Source organism: Pristiophorus japonicus (genome assembly GCF_044704955.1).
Source record: "Pristiophorus japonicus isolate sPriJap1 chromosome 24 unlocalized genomic scaffold, sPriJap1.hap1 SUPER_24_unloc_1, whole genome shotgun sequence".
Lineage (NCBI taxonomy): Eukaryota > Metazoa > Chordata > Chondrichthyes > Pristiophoridae > Pristiophorus > Pristiophorus japonicus.
This window is the reverse complement of record NW_027250648.1, coordinates 2,736,709-2,750,469: the sequence shown is the minus strand read 5'-3', so window position 1 is coordinate 2,750,469 and position 13,761 is coordinate 2,736,709. Positions and strand designations below refer to the sequence as shown.

General features: G+C 57.2%; 1 pseudogene; it reads left to right on the top strand.

Moving 5' to 3' along the window:
• LOC139241180 (zinc finger protein 850-like) overlaps positions 1-13,761 on the top strand; it is a 269,295-nt pseudogene that overhangs the window by 153,797 nt on the left and 101,737 nt on the right.

The window sequence follows — 13,761 nt, the reverse complement described above, 5'->3', positions numbered from 1 at the left end:
TTTGGTGAAATGGAGATGTTTTGTTGTTTTACTTTTCCATACAAAGACCATCTCTTTACACATCCCCTTTCTACACAGTTGCAGCAGACATGAGAAAGGACCGGAGATTAAAAGACTCCAACATTTCATAACAGCAAAGGTTACACTGGAATAAATAATCAGTCATTTCCCATTCAGGCAGAATGCAGAGCAGTGCAGCAGCACACTGGCACCTTAACCGTGTCTCAGCAGGCTCCTGTTAAATTAAAACCAGGTTTGCAGGCGAGATGCTCTATTCACACTTCGAAGGTGGGAAAGATCCTGTGGTGAACACGTCAAGTTCAGTAGCAGAAGGTGATTAACAGTCTGGATTTTGTGTTTAGTGATCCCGGGCATGTTACATCTCTTCTTCTTAGACAGTCCCTCGGAGTTGAGGATGACTTGCTTCCACACGAACATGAGTTCTAAGATGACTGATGAGACTAATGCGGGATCTACAGACTCTGTCACAGGTAGGCCATGAGGGTCCTAATGTTCCAGGTCCCGAACTTCATCCTAGAAGGTGGAAGATGCGTGTACGTGAGTTATTTTAATGTGGGGTGACTGCTGCACACCAGCTACCAAACGGACTTGACAGAACAAGGTCTTGGTCCAATAGCGAGAGGATACAAGACAATTGGAGACCAGGCTGTGCTGCATGGACCCAGTACACACACAAACACATATTCTTACTGACCCCCTCCCTCAGGTCCTCTCTCCCTGGTTTTCAGAGATCGCAGTGTAGGTGAGCGCATTAATCTTTGAACAGCTTGCAATTTGTTCACAGAATACTGGCCCTGTGCCTCGGGCCCCCGGCTCCAGCTCACTGCTCTCCATGTGCAGGCTCTGCTGCACTTTTTCCGCTCTCTCCAGCCGCTCACGCTTTGGTCGTTGGTTCTTTACTAGTGACTATGCACATTCTGGCCTCGTGTCCCAACCTCGCTGCTGGCCCCGACCTCGCTGCTGGCCTGTGCTGTACCTTTCCTGGGTCCCGACCTTGCTGCTGGTCCGTGCTGTACCTTCCCTGAGTCCCGACCTCCCTGCTGGTCCGTGCTGTACCTTTCCTGAGTCCCGACCTCCCTGCTGGTCCGTGCTGTACCTTTTCTGGGTCCAGACCTCGCTGCTGGCCTGTGCTGTACCTTTCCTGAGTCCCAACCTCCCTGCTGGTCCGTGCTGTACCTTTCCTGGGTCCCGACCTCACTGCTGGCCCGTGCTGTACCTTTCTTGGGATAATCTCAGGTGGTTTCCATGGCCGCCATCATTTCTGTGTGTTACATAGGAACAGTAGTAGGCCATTGAGCCCCTGGAGCCTGTTCCACTATTCAATGAGATTGTGGCTGATCTACGACCTAATTCCACATCCCTTAATACCTTTGGCCTATATCCCTTAATATGGGTTAACAGAAAGCTATCAATCTTGGATTCAAAATTAACAATTCATCGAGCCTCAATTGCCGTTTGCAGAAGAGATTTCTAAACATCTTCCACCTTGTGTGTAGAAGTGTTTCCTAAGTTCACTCTGGAAACGTCGGGCTCTAATTTTTAGACAATGGCCCCTAGTCCTAGAATTGCCAACCAGCAGAAATAGGTTCTCTCTATCTACCCTCTCTGTTTCCCGTAATATCCTGAAAACTTCAATTAGATCACCCCTTAACCTTCTGAATTCTGGGGAATACAACCCTAATGTGTGTAGTCTTTCCTCATAACCTAATCCTTGAAGTCCGGGGAATCATTCTAGCACTCCTTCCAAGGTGTGGTGCCCAGAACTGCTCGCAGTACTCCAGGGTTCAATTAGGGTTCTGTTTGGCTGCAGCATAACTTCTACCCCCTTGTGGTCTAGTTTTCCAGATATAAAGGCCAACATTCCATTAGTTCGTTTAATTATTTTCTGCACCTGTTTCTGGTATTTTAATGATCGATGTTCCTGGATCCCCCAGTCTCTTTGGACCTCCAATGTTTCTAACTTTTCACCATTTAGAAAGTACTATGTTATATCCTTTTTAGGTCCAATGTGGATAGAAGCACAGAAATTTACAGTGCAGGAGGAGGCCATTTCGGCCCATTGTGTCCGCGCCGGCCGACAAAGAGCTGCATGGCCCTTCGTCAGCAGCCCCAAAGGTTACATATAAATCCATGAACAATAACAGAAAGGCAAAGAGCACCCAGCTCAACCAGTCTGCCCCACCATTGCTTATACTAAAAACATCTATACTCCACCCCAACTAGAGCCATGTGATCCTGGGAGAGGCAAAAACCAGATAAAAGCCCAGGCCAATTTAGGGAGAAAATATCTGGGAAAATTCCTCTCCGACCCGTGCAGGAGATCACCCTGGCTGTATTCTATTCCCTGCAGTACTTACCATTATATCTGTGCCGAACAACAAAAGGTCACCTAGTCTAATCGCAATTACCAGCTCTAGGTCCGTAACCCTGCAGGTTATGGCACTTTAAGTGCCAATCCAGCCATCTCTTAAAAGTGGTGAGGGTTTCTGCATCCACCATTCTTCCAGGCAGTGAGTTCCAGATCCCCACAACCCTCTGCGTAAAGCAGCCCCCCCCCTCAAATCCCCTCTAGACCTTCCACCAACCACCTTAAAACCATGCCCCCTCGTAATAGCCCCCTCCACCAATGGAAATAGACCCTTACTATCCATTATGTCCAGGCCCCTCAATATTTTGTACACCTCGATGAGGTCTCCTCTTAACCTCCTCTGTTCCAATGAGAACAAACCCAGCCTATCCAATCTGTCCTCATAACTAAGATTCTCCATTCGAGGCAGCATCCTAGTAAATCTCCTCTGCACCCTCTCTAATGCAATCATGTCCTTCCTATAATACAACGACCAGGACTGCACGCAGTACTCCAGCTGTGGCCTAACCAAAGTATTATACAATTTAAGCATAACCTCCCTGCTCCTACATTCTATGCCTTGGCCAATAAAGGCAAGCATTCCGTATGCCTTCTTAACCACCTTATCCACCTGGCCTGCTACTTTCAGGGAATCTGTGGACCAATGGTGGAGCTTTGGAGGCGTGGCCTATTCACTTGGAGCAGTGCTGCTGTGAGAGAAGGAGCTACCTGCTGTTGCTCCTGCCTGGAAAGCTTTGAGTGAACCCTGTGAAATAGCCCAGGAAGAGGAGGAAGGGGCTTTCTACAATTCAACATCCAGAGGGAGAGGAGGAGAGCAGAAAATTCAACAACCTTTAATACTGCTGCAGAGAGTTGGAGAGAGGGGGAAAAAGAACAACAACTATTCAGTGTGGAAGGAGGGAGAAACTTTATCAACCAAAGGTGGGTGTGTTTTGGTGCATTCCCCTAAAGACTTTGTTATATCGGTGGGGGGAGGAAAGAAGACTTGCTCGAGGGCCGGAACATCACGGGGGGTGTGTGTGTGTGGAAGTGTGTGTGGCGGTCTTGCTTACAGCTAGGCCCCACACACCACTGAAGCACCCCTCCTCCATTGCCTAGCCTGGGATAGCTGGAGCTACCTGGCTGAAGAACTATTAATCACCTATTTAACAACGTTGGGAGTGTGTGCCTGGGTGGCTCCAGCTGTCCCAGGTGAAGACATCTTCTCCCCCCACCCGAAGACCATCGACAAAGACTGTGTTTGTTTTTCCATCATCTGGGGAGTGCACCCCAAAAAAACACCCACCCATCGCTGTGAGGGGAGACCTGCCCTCGCAGCTTCCCTCTTTCCCACCCCACTCTCTCTTTCTCTGTCACTCTCTGTCTCTCCCCTCTCTCTCTGAGAGCCCCTTTCGCCTAATTGAAAAAACAATTAAGACAACTGAGCAGAGGGAGCAAGGCCCCTCCCCAATTGTCAACCGGGGAGAGGTGTGCCTCATTGAGAGCTCCTCTGCTCACACACTTAAACGAGGCCAATTAAGACCATTAAGGCCTGTGACTTTGTGGTGGGTGCGGCCCTTAAAGGGACCCCGTGATGGTGACTCCATCCACGCCAGTGACAGGACCAGCAAAGACATATGCGCAGGCGGCGTCAACATCCACGGCGCCTCTTGCTGCCCTGCCACCTTTCAGACTAATAACAAAGAAACACGGGGTCAAGAGCTACACTCACCCCACAGTGAGCATTGAGGAGTGTGTGCGGGCGATGGCTGGGGTAGTCGGCCCCTCGGCCATTGTCGCAGCCTCCAAGATGTCTGGGAAGGCGGTGTTCTTTCTGGGGTCTGAGCGGGCGGTGTCCCTGGCCCTTGAAAAGGGGCTCACGGTAGGCGGGACGTTCCTGCCGGTGGACCCTCTCGAGGCCACCGCGCAGAGGGTCATTCTTTCAAACATCTCGCCCTTTGTTCCCGCTGAGCTCCTCTTCCCTCACCTACACCAACTGGGGGAGGTATGGTCAGGGATAAACCCCGTACTGCTCGGCCTCAGGGAGAACAGCCTGCGCCATGTGTTCTCCTTCCGTCGCCAGCTTTTTGTCCGGCTGGCGCGGGAGGAGATGACAGAGGGTAATTTTAATGTGGTGCAGGAGGGGACTGGCTACCGCGTCTTCTGGACGTCGGACGGCGTGCGGTGCCATGCCTGTAGGGAGGTGGGGCACGTTTGCAAGAACTGCCCCGCCTCCAAGGCCGCCAAACCACTGAAGGCAGCCAAGGCTGGCGCCGCCGCCACCCCTCCCCCTAGTTGCGTCCGCGTGCCGGGAGCTGTAGGTGCGCGGGCATCGTCGGGGGCCTTTGTTTTCACGGCCTCCGGTGGGGGGGAGGGAGAGCGTCCGATCGGAAAGAAGGCGCGGAGGAAGGCGAAACATCTCGAGGCGGGTCCCCTCAGTGCACCAGACAGTTTGATCAACCCAGGCCCAATCCAGTCATCGGCGAGCGCGGGGTGCCCTGAGCCCGTGCCCGAGCCCTTGACCATTACCGCAGAGGGGCTTGGGCGTGGGCAAGATAAGAAAAAGGGGGGGTGGAGCGGGAGGCCTCGGCAGACATGGAGGTCTCCCTGCTTCCGCGCACCCCCAGGAACAAAAGGAGGCGCCGCTCAAATGAGGCGGAAGGGGAACAACATCCCTCCGCGGAGGAGTCGGTGCCCGCCGCGTGTCCCGCATCCCCCGCCAGCGCCCCCAAACTGCGCCATAGGCGAGAGGAGTCTGTCCCCGGGGAGGGTGAGACAGTCGAGGCTGCCCAGCCTCTGCCTCCCGGGGATGGCGTGGAAGATCTGCCTGTCGTGGGGGGTGTGGGGCCAGCAGAGGAATGCGTAGCCACCGGGTCGAACGTCCCAGAAACTGAGGCGGGCGGGGCCGAAAAGGCCGAACCTGAGCCCGGCCAGCTATTGACCAACTTCCCCCGGGAGTCGCTCGGCCCGGAAGAAATAAAATATGTTAACAGTTTTATTGATTCTGTACACGTTGGGCCAGGGGGTGGCGGCGGGGAGGGGGAAGAACAACAACCCTCGCCCCCTACTTTGGAGCTGGGGTACTTGGAGGACCTGGAGAATTTCTTTGGCCGGGTCTCTCCATGTTCCCCGGCTCCTGGGGCGGAGGAGGAACCCCTTCCGATGTCGCTTCCTGACCCAGCAGCGCTTTTAAAAGAGCCCAGTGGGGACTCCTCTGCCGACCGATCCTGGGGGTGGGATCGGGGCAGAGCCAGGGCCGGATGGAGTGGCCAGGCTGTTTGCCATACCTCATGCGGTCGACAGGCCAGCTTCTGGCGGCGACCTCCCGGAGGGGGACGGGGACTCGGTGGGGGACGAGGGAGAAGATCTCGAGTCCATCCCCAGTGAGGCGGTGGATCTCCTCGTGCCCGCCACTGAGTCCCCCCTCATTCCTGCAAAGGAACTGCGGGACTTTTTGGCCCAGAGCCAGGGTCGCAGCAACCGTGCCCATCTGGCCCTGGAAAGATGGTCCGAGTCGGGGCTGCTCGTCGCGTCCGTCCGCGTCGCTGCTAAAACAATGGCCGCGGGTGGGCCCTTATCAAAGGCACAAGGCCTTGAGCTGCGCCGGCTGAAAAGGTTCCTCGCTGGGCTGCTGAAGGAGTGGAGGTCAACAAACGACTCCACTCCCCCCCGACAATAGGTTAGGTAGAGGTTGCACTATGCTTTTGTCATGAAGATAACCATAGCCAGCCTCAACATCAATGGCGGCAGAGAGGCACGCCGTAGATTTAACAAATTTTCGCTCCTGCGGGAGGGGAAATATGCGGTGTACTTCCTGCAAGAAACCCACACCGTTCCGGGAGACGAAGCCACGTGGCTCCTGGAATGGCAAGGAGAGGTCCGCATGAGCCACCTCACTACCACTTCTTGTGGGGTGGCCATCTTGTTGGCCCCGCATTTTCAGCCGGAGATCTTGGAGGTCGAGGAGCCCATGCCAGGCTGCTTGCTGCACATCACAGTTCACCTGGGGGACGTGCCGCTCCATCTCGTGAACGTGTATGCCACTCAGCCCGGCCCGCAGCAAATGCGCTTCTTCGAAGAAGTGTCCGTTCTTCTTGGCTCCGTCGATGTCGGCGACTGCATTGTCCTCAGGGGGGATTTTAACTGCACCCTCGAGGCGAGGGACCGCTCTGGTGCCCCGCAGAGCATGACAGCGATGGAGAAGTTGAGGGACCTGGTCGGGTCCTTCGACTTGGTGGACGTCTGGCGAAATCTCCATCCCGACTCCAGCGCCTTTACTTGGGTGAGGCCTGGAGTAGGATGGTGCAGAGTCGACCGCCTTTACGTGTCTCGGGCATACGTTTCCTGCATCCCGGCAGCCTCCATGCGGCTGGTGCCGTGTTCGGACCACCACCTGGTGTGGGCGGAGCTCGCTTCGCTCCGCGGGAGAATGGGGTCTGCATACTGGCATTTTAACAACTAACTGTTGGAGGACGTGCGGTTCCAGGACTCGTTCCGTCGTTTCTGAGGCTATGGTGGGACGTGGGCAAGGCTCACGTCCGCGTCTTCTGTCAAGAGTACGCGAGGGGGTCGACCAAGAGGCGGGCGGCCAGGGTCGGGCGCCTAGAAAAAGAGGTGCTCGACCTGGAGTCCCGTCTCGGTAAAGTCGTCGAGGACTCGGCCCTGCGGACGGTGTACGAAGCGAAGAAGGCCGTGCTGAAGGACCTGCAGCTCGTCGGGTCCCGAGGCGCGTTCGTGAGGTCGCGGATCCGGTTCCTGTGGGATCTGGACCGTGGCTCCCCCTTCTTCTACTCGCTGGAAAAAAGACAGAGTGTCCGTAAGCAGCTCCTGACACTGCTGGCCGACGACGGCTCTCTCGTCTCGGATCCGGAGGGCGTCAACAACAGGGCCCGTGAATATTACGGGGCTCTGTTCTCTCAGGAGCCGTGCAGCGAGGAAGCGCGTAGAGTTTTGTGGGAGGACCTGCTGAAGGTCAGCCCGGAGGGCGCCAAAATTTGGAAGCTCCGCTAAGCCTTGTGGAGCTGACCGGCGCCCTCGACTGGCTCTCGAGGGGAAAAGCCCCGGGGCTGGACGGGCTGACCGTGGAGTTCCACAGGGTGTTCTGGGACGTCCTGGGGGGCGACTACGCGCGGGTCCTGGGGGAAAGTCTGGCGACCGGGGAGATGCTCCTCTCTTGGTGCAGGGCAGTCATCATCCTGCTGCCTAAGAAGGGTGATCTCCGCCTCCTTAAGAACTGGCGCCTGGTCTCCCTCCTCAGCACGGACTCTTCGCCAGGGCGATGTCTGCTCGCCTTGGCGCCATGCTGGACCACATGATCCATCCCGACCAGTCCTACACGATCCCGGGCCGGACAATCCACGATAACATCCATCTGGTCCGGGACCTCATCCATCATTCCCAGGAGGCTGGTCTGTCGGTCGCTTTCCTATCTCTCGACCAAGAGAAGGCGTTCGACAGGGTGGATCATGACTATCTGTTCAGGACTCTGCGCGCTTTCGGGTTCAGGATGCATTTTGTCGCCCGGATCCGACCTTTGTTCGCTGCCGCGGAGTGTCTGATTAAGGTTAACGGGTCCTTGACGGCGCCTCTTCGCTTTGGGAGAGGGGTGCACCAGGAATCTCCCATATCCGGCCAGTTATATGCCATCTGCGTGGAGCCTTTCCTGCGCCTCCTGCGGACGAGGTTGACGGGACTGGCTCTGCAAGGGCCGGGCGTGGTGGTCGTCCTCTCGGCTTACACCGATGACGTGCTCCTAGCGGTAGAGGATCTCGCTGACCTGCGGAGGATGCGTGAGTGCCAGGAGATTTACTCGGCCGCATCCTCCGCTAGGATCAACTGGGAGAAATGTTTCGGACTCCTGGTGGGTCAGTGGCAGGTGGACTCCCTGCCGGAGGAGCTCAGGCCTTTTGCCTGGAGTACGACCCATCTCCTCTATCTGGGAGTCTACCTTAGCCCCGACGAGGAAGCCTGGCCGGCGAACTGGCAAGAGCCGGAGGCCAAGGTCGGCGCTCGCCTAAGGAGCTGGACAGGACTGCTCTGAGTGCTGTCCTACAGGTGTCGAGCGCTAGTCATAAACCAGCTGATGGCCGCCATGCTGTGGTACCGGCTGGTCACTTTGACCCCTTCCCCTGCATTTGTCACAAAGATACAGAAGAAGCTGGTAGACTTCTTCTGGAACAACAGGAAGCACTGGGTCTCTGCCGCGTTCTTGAGTCTCCCGCTTGGGGAGGGCGGTCAGTCGTTGGTGTGCGTCAGCACCCAGCTCTCGACTTTCCATCTCCAGACCCTGCAGAGATTCCTTTACGTCGAGCCCCCTCCTAGGTGGCGTGCTCTGACCTATCAAGAAAGACTGGATCAACTGGGCTTGTATTCACTGGAGTTCAGAAGAATGAGAGGGGACCTCATGGAAACATATAAAATTCTGACGGGGTTAGACAGGTTAGATGCAGGAAGAATGTTCCCAATGTTGGGGAAGTCCAGAACCAGGGGTCACAGTCTAAGGATAAGGGGTAAGCCATTTAGGACCGAGATGCGGAGGAACTTCTTCACCCAGAGAGTGGTGAACCTGTGGAATTCTCTACCACAGAAAGTTGTTGAGGCCAATTCACTAAATATATTCAAAAAGGAGTTAGATGAGGTCCTTACTGCTAGGGGGATCAAGGGGTATGGCGAGAAAGCAGGAATGGGGTACTGAAGTTGAATGTTCAGCCATGAACTCATTGAATGGCGGTGCAGGCTAGAAGGGCCGAATGGCCTACTCCTGCACCTATTTTCTATGTTTCTATGTTACGACAATTCAACATCCAGAGGGAGAGGAGGAGAGCAGAAAATTCAACAACCTTTCATACTGCTGCAGAGCGTTGGAGAGAGGGGGAAAAGAACAACAACCTGAGAAAACACCATCCAGTGTGGAAGGAGGGAGAGCCATTTCGACAACCTTCGACAGGTGGGTGTACTGGTGCATTCCCCAAAAGACTTTGTTTTATTGGTGGGGGGAGGAAAGAAGATAACTCGAGGGCCGGAACATCGCGGAGGTTGTGTATGTGTGGAAGTGTGTGTGGGGGTCTTGCTTATAACTAGGCCCCACACACCCCCATTGCCTAGCCTGGGATAGCTGGAGCTACCTGGCTGAAGACTCGTTAAACCCCGTTAATATCGTTGGGAGTGAGTGCCTGGGTGGCTCCAGCTGTCCCAGGTGAAGACATCTTCTCCCCCCACCCGAAGACCATCCTATAAGACTGTGTCCTGTTTTTTTCCATCATCTGAGGCGTGCACCCCAGAAAACACCCACCCATCGCTGTGAGGGGAGACCAGCCCTCACAGCTTCCCTCTTTCCCACCCCCCCCACTCTCTTTCTCTGTCACTCTCTCTGTCTCTCCCCTCTCTCTCTGAGAGCCCTTTCCTCCTAATTGAAAAAAACAATTAAGACAACTGAGCAGAGGGAGCAAGGCCCCTCCCCAATTGTCAACCAGGGGAGAGGTGTGCCTTATTGAGAGCTCCTCTGCTCATACACTTAAACGAGGCCAATTAAGAACATTAAGGCCTGTGACTTTTGGGTGGGTGTAGCCCTTAAAGGGACCCCGTGATGGCGACCCCATCCACGCCGGTGGCAGGACTAGCTAAGACGTACGCGCAGGCGGCGTCCGCATCCACGGCGCCTCCTGCGCCTCCTGCTGCCCTGCCACCGTTCAGACTTATAACAAAAAAACACGGGGTCAAGAGCTACACTCACCCCACTATGAGCATCGAGGAGTGCGTGCGGGCGATGGCTGGGGTAGTCGGCCCCTCGGCCATTGTCGCAGCCTCCAAGATGTCTGGGAAGGCTGTATTCTTCCTGGGGTCAGAGCGGGCGGTGTCCCTGGCCCTTGAAAAGGGGCTTACGGTGGGCGGGACGTTCCTGCCGGTGGACCCTCTCGAGGCCACTGCGCAGAGGATCATCCTTTCTAATGTCCCGCCCTTTGTTCCCGCTGGGCTCCTCCTCCCTCACCTACACCAACTGGGGGAGGTAAGGTCAGGGATGAACACCATACCGCTCGGCCTCAGGGAGAACAGCCTGCGCCACGTCTTCTCCTTCCGCTGTCAGCTCTTTGTCCGGCTGGTGCGGGAGGAGACGACAAAGGGTAATTTTAATGTGCACGAGGGGACTGCCTACCGTGTCTTCTGGACGTCGGACGGCGTGCGGTGCCATGCTTGTAGGGAGGTGGGGCATGTTGGTAAGAACTGCCCCGCCTCCAAGGCCGCCAAACCACCGAGGGCGGCCAAGGCTAGCGCCGCCGCCACCCCTCCCCCTAGTTGCGTCCGTGTGCCGGGAGCCGTAGGTGCGCGGGCATCATCAGAGGCCTTTGTTTTCACGGCCTCCGGCTGGGGGGAGGGAGAGCTTTCTCCAGGAAAGAAGGCGCGGAGGAAGGCGAAACATCTCGAGGCGGGTCCCCTCAGTGCGCCAGACAGTCTGATCACTGCGCTCAGCCCAACCCAGTCATCGGCGAGCGCGGGGTGCCCTGAGCCCGTGCCCGAGCCCTTGACCAATACCGCAGAGGTGCTTGGGCACTGGCAAGAAAAGAAAAAGGGGGGAGTGGAGCGGGAGGCCTCGGCAGACATGGAGGTCTCCCTGCCTCCGCGCACCCCCAGGAACAAAAGGAGGCGCCGCTCCAATGAGGCGGAGGGGGAACAACATCCCTCCGCGGAGGAGTCGGTGCCCGCCGCGTGTCCCGCGTCCCCCACCAGTGCCCCCAAACTGCGCCGTAGGCAAGAGGAATCTGTCCCCGGGGAGGGTGGGGCAGTCGAGGCTGCCCAGTCTCTGCCTCCCGGGGATGGCGTGGAAGATCTGCCTGTCGTGGGGGGCGCGGGGCCAGCGGAGGAATGCGTTGCCGCCGGGTCGAGCGTCCAGGGGACTGAGGCGGGCGGGGCCGAAAAGGCCGAACCTGAGCCCCCCCGCCTTTATCCAACTTCCCCCGGGACTTGCTTGACTCGGCAGAAAATGAAAATGAAAATTTTTTTAATATATATCCACACGCTGGGCCGTGGGGTGGCGGCGGGGAGGGGGAAGAACACCAACCCTCGCCCCCTACTTTGGAGCTGGGGGACTGGGTAGACCTGGAGAATTTACTAAACCAGGTCTCTCCGTGTTCCCTGGTTCCTGTGGCGGAGGAGGAACCCCTTCCGCTGTCGCTTCCTGACCCAGCACCACTTTTAAAAGAGCCCAGTGGGGACTCCTCTGCCGACGATCCTGTGGGTGGGATCGGGGCAGAGCCAGGGTCGGATGGAGCGGCCGGGCCATTTGCCGTACCTTGTGCGGTCGACGGGCCGGCTGCTCGCGGCGACCTCCCGGAGGGGGACGGGGAATCGGTGGGGGATGAGGGAGAAGATCTCGAGTCCATCGCCAGTGAGGCGGTGGATCTCCTCGTGCCCGCCGCTGAGTCTCCCTCATTCCTGAAAAGAAACTCCGGGACTTTTTGGTCCAGGGTCGCCGCAACCGAGCCCATCTGGCCCGTGAAAAATGGTCCGAGCCGGGGCTGCTCATCGCGTCCGTCCGCACCGCCGCTAAAACCATGGCCGCGGGCGGGCCCTTACCAAAGGCGCAAGGCCTTGAGCTGCGCCAGCTCAAAAGTTTCCTCGCTGGGCTGCTGAGGGAGTGGAGGTCAAAAAACGACTCCATTCCCCCCCCCACAATAGGTTAGGTAAAGGTTGCACTATGCTTTTGTCATGAAGATAACCATAGCCAGCCTCAACATCAAGAGAGGCACGCTGTAGATTTAACAAATTTTCGCTCCTGCAAGAAATCCACACCGTTCTGGGAGACGAAGCCACGTGGCTCCTGGAATGGCAAGGAGAGGTCCGCATGAGACACCTCACCGCCACTTCTTGTGGGGTGGCCATCTTGCTGGCCCCGCATTTTCAGCCGGAGATCTTGGGTGCACGTCACGGTTCGCCTGGGGCACGTGCCGCTCCATCTCGTGAACGTGTATGCCCCCTCAGCCCGGCCCGCAGCAAGCGCGCTTCTTCGAAGAAGTGTCCGCTCTTCTTGGCTCCGTCGACGTCGGCGACTGAATTGTCCTCGGGGGAGATTTTAACGGCACCCTCGAGGCGAGGGACCACTCCAGTGCCCCGCAGAGCATGACGGTGATCGAGAAGTTGAGGGACCTGGTCGGGTCCTTCGACTTGGTGGACGTCTGGCGAAATCTCCACCTCGACTTCAGCGCCTTTACTTGGGTGAGGCCTGGAGTAGGATGGTCCAGAATCGACCGCCTTTACATGTCTCGGGCGTACGTTTCCTGTGTCCCGGCAGCCTCCATGCGGCCGGTGCTGTGTTCGGACCACCACCTGGTGTGGGCGGAGCTCGCTTCACTCTGCGCGAGGATGGGGTCCGCGTACTGGCATTTTAACAACTAGCTGCTGGAGGACGTGCGGCTCCAGGACTCGTTCCATCGTTTCTGGGCCGACTGGAGAAGGAAGCAGGGGGGCTTCCCCTCCTTGAGGCTATGTTGGGACATGGGCAAGGATCACATCCGCGTCTTCTGTCAAGAGTACGCGAGGGGGTCGGCCAAGAGGCGGGCAGCCAGGGTCGGGCGCCTAGAAAAAGAGGTGCTCGACCTGGAGTCCCGTCTCGGTCAAGTCGTCGAGGACCCGGCCCTGCGGACGATGTACGAAGCGAAGAAGGCCGCGCTGAAGGACCTGCAGCTCGTCGGGTCCCAAGGCGCGTTCATGAGGTCGCGGCTCCGGTTCCTGCGGGATCTGGACCGCGGCTCCCCCTTCTTCTACTCGCTGGAAAAAAGACAGAGTGTCCGTAAGCAGCTCTTGATGCTGCTGGCCGATGACAGCTCTCTCGTCTCAGATCCGGAGAGCATCAACAACAGGGCCCGTGGATATTACAGGGCTCTGTTCTCTCCGGAGCCATCCAGCGAGGAAGTGTGCAGAGTTTTGTGGGAGGACCTGCCAAAGGTCAGCCCGGAGGGCGCCAAAAATCTGGAAGCTCCGCTAAGCCTGGCGGAGCTGACCGGTGCCCTCGACCGGCTCTCGAGGGGAAAAGCCCCGGGGCTGGACGGGCTGGCCGTGGAATTCCACAGGGCATTCCGGGACATCCTGGGGGGTGACTACGCACGGGTCCTGGGGGAAAGTCTGGCGACCGGGGAGATGCCCCTCTCTTGGCGCAGGGCAGTCATCGTCCTGCTGCCGAAGAAGGGCGATCTCTGCCTCCTTAAGAACTGGCGCCCGGTCTCCCTCCTCAGCACGGAGTACAAAATCTTCGCCAGGGCGATGTCTGCTCGCCTTGGCGCCGTGCTGGACCACATGATCCACCCCGACAAATCCTACACGGTCCCGGGCCGGACAATCCATGATAACATCCATCTGGTCCGGGACCTCATCCATCATTCCCAGGAGGCTGGTCTGTCGGT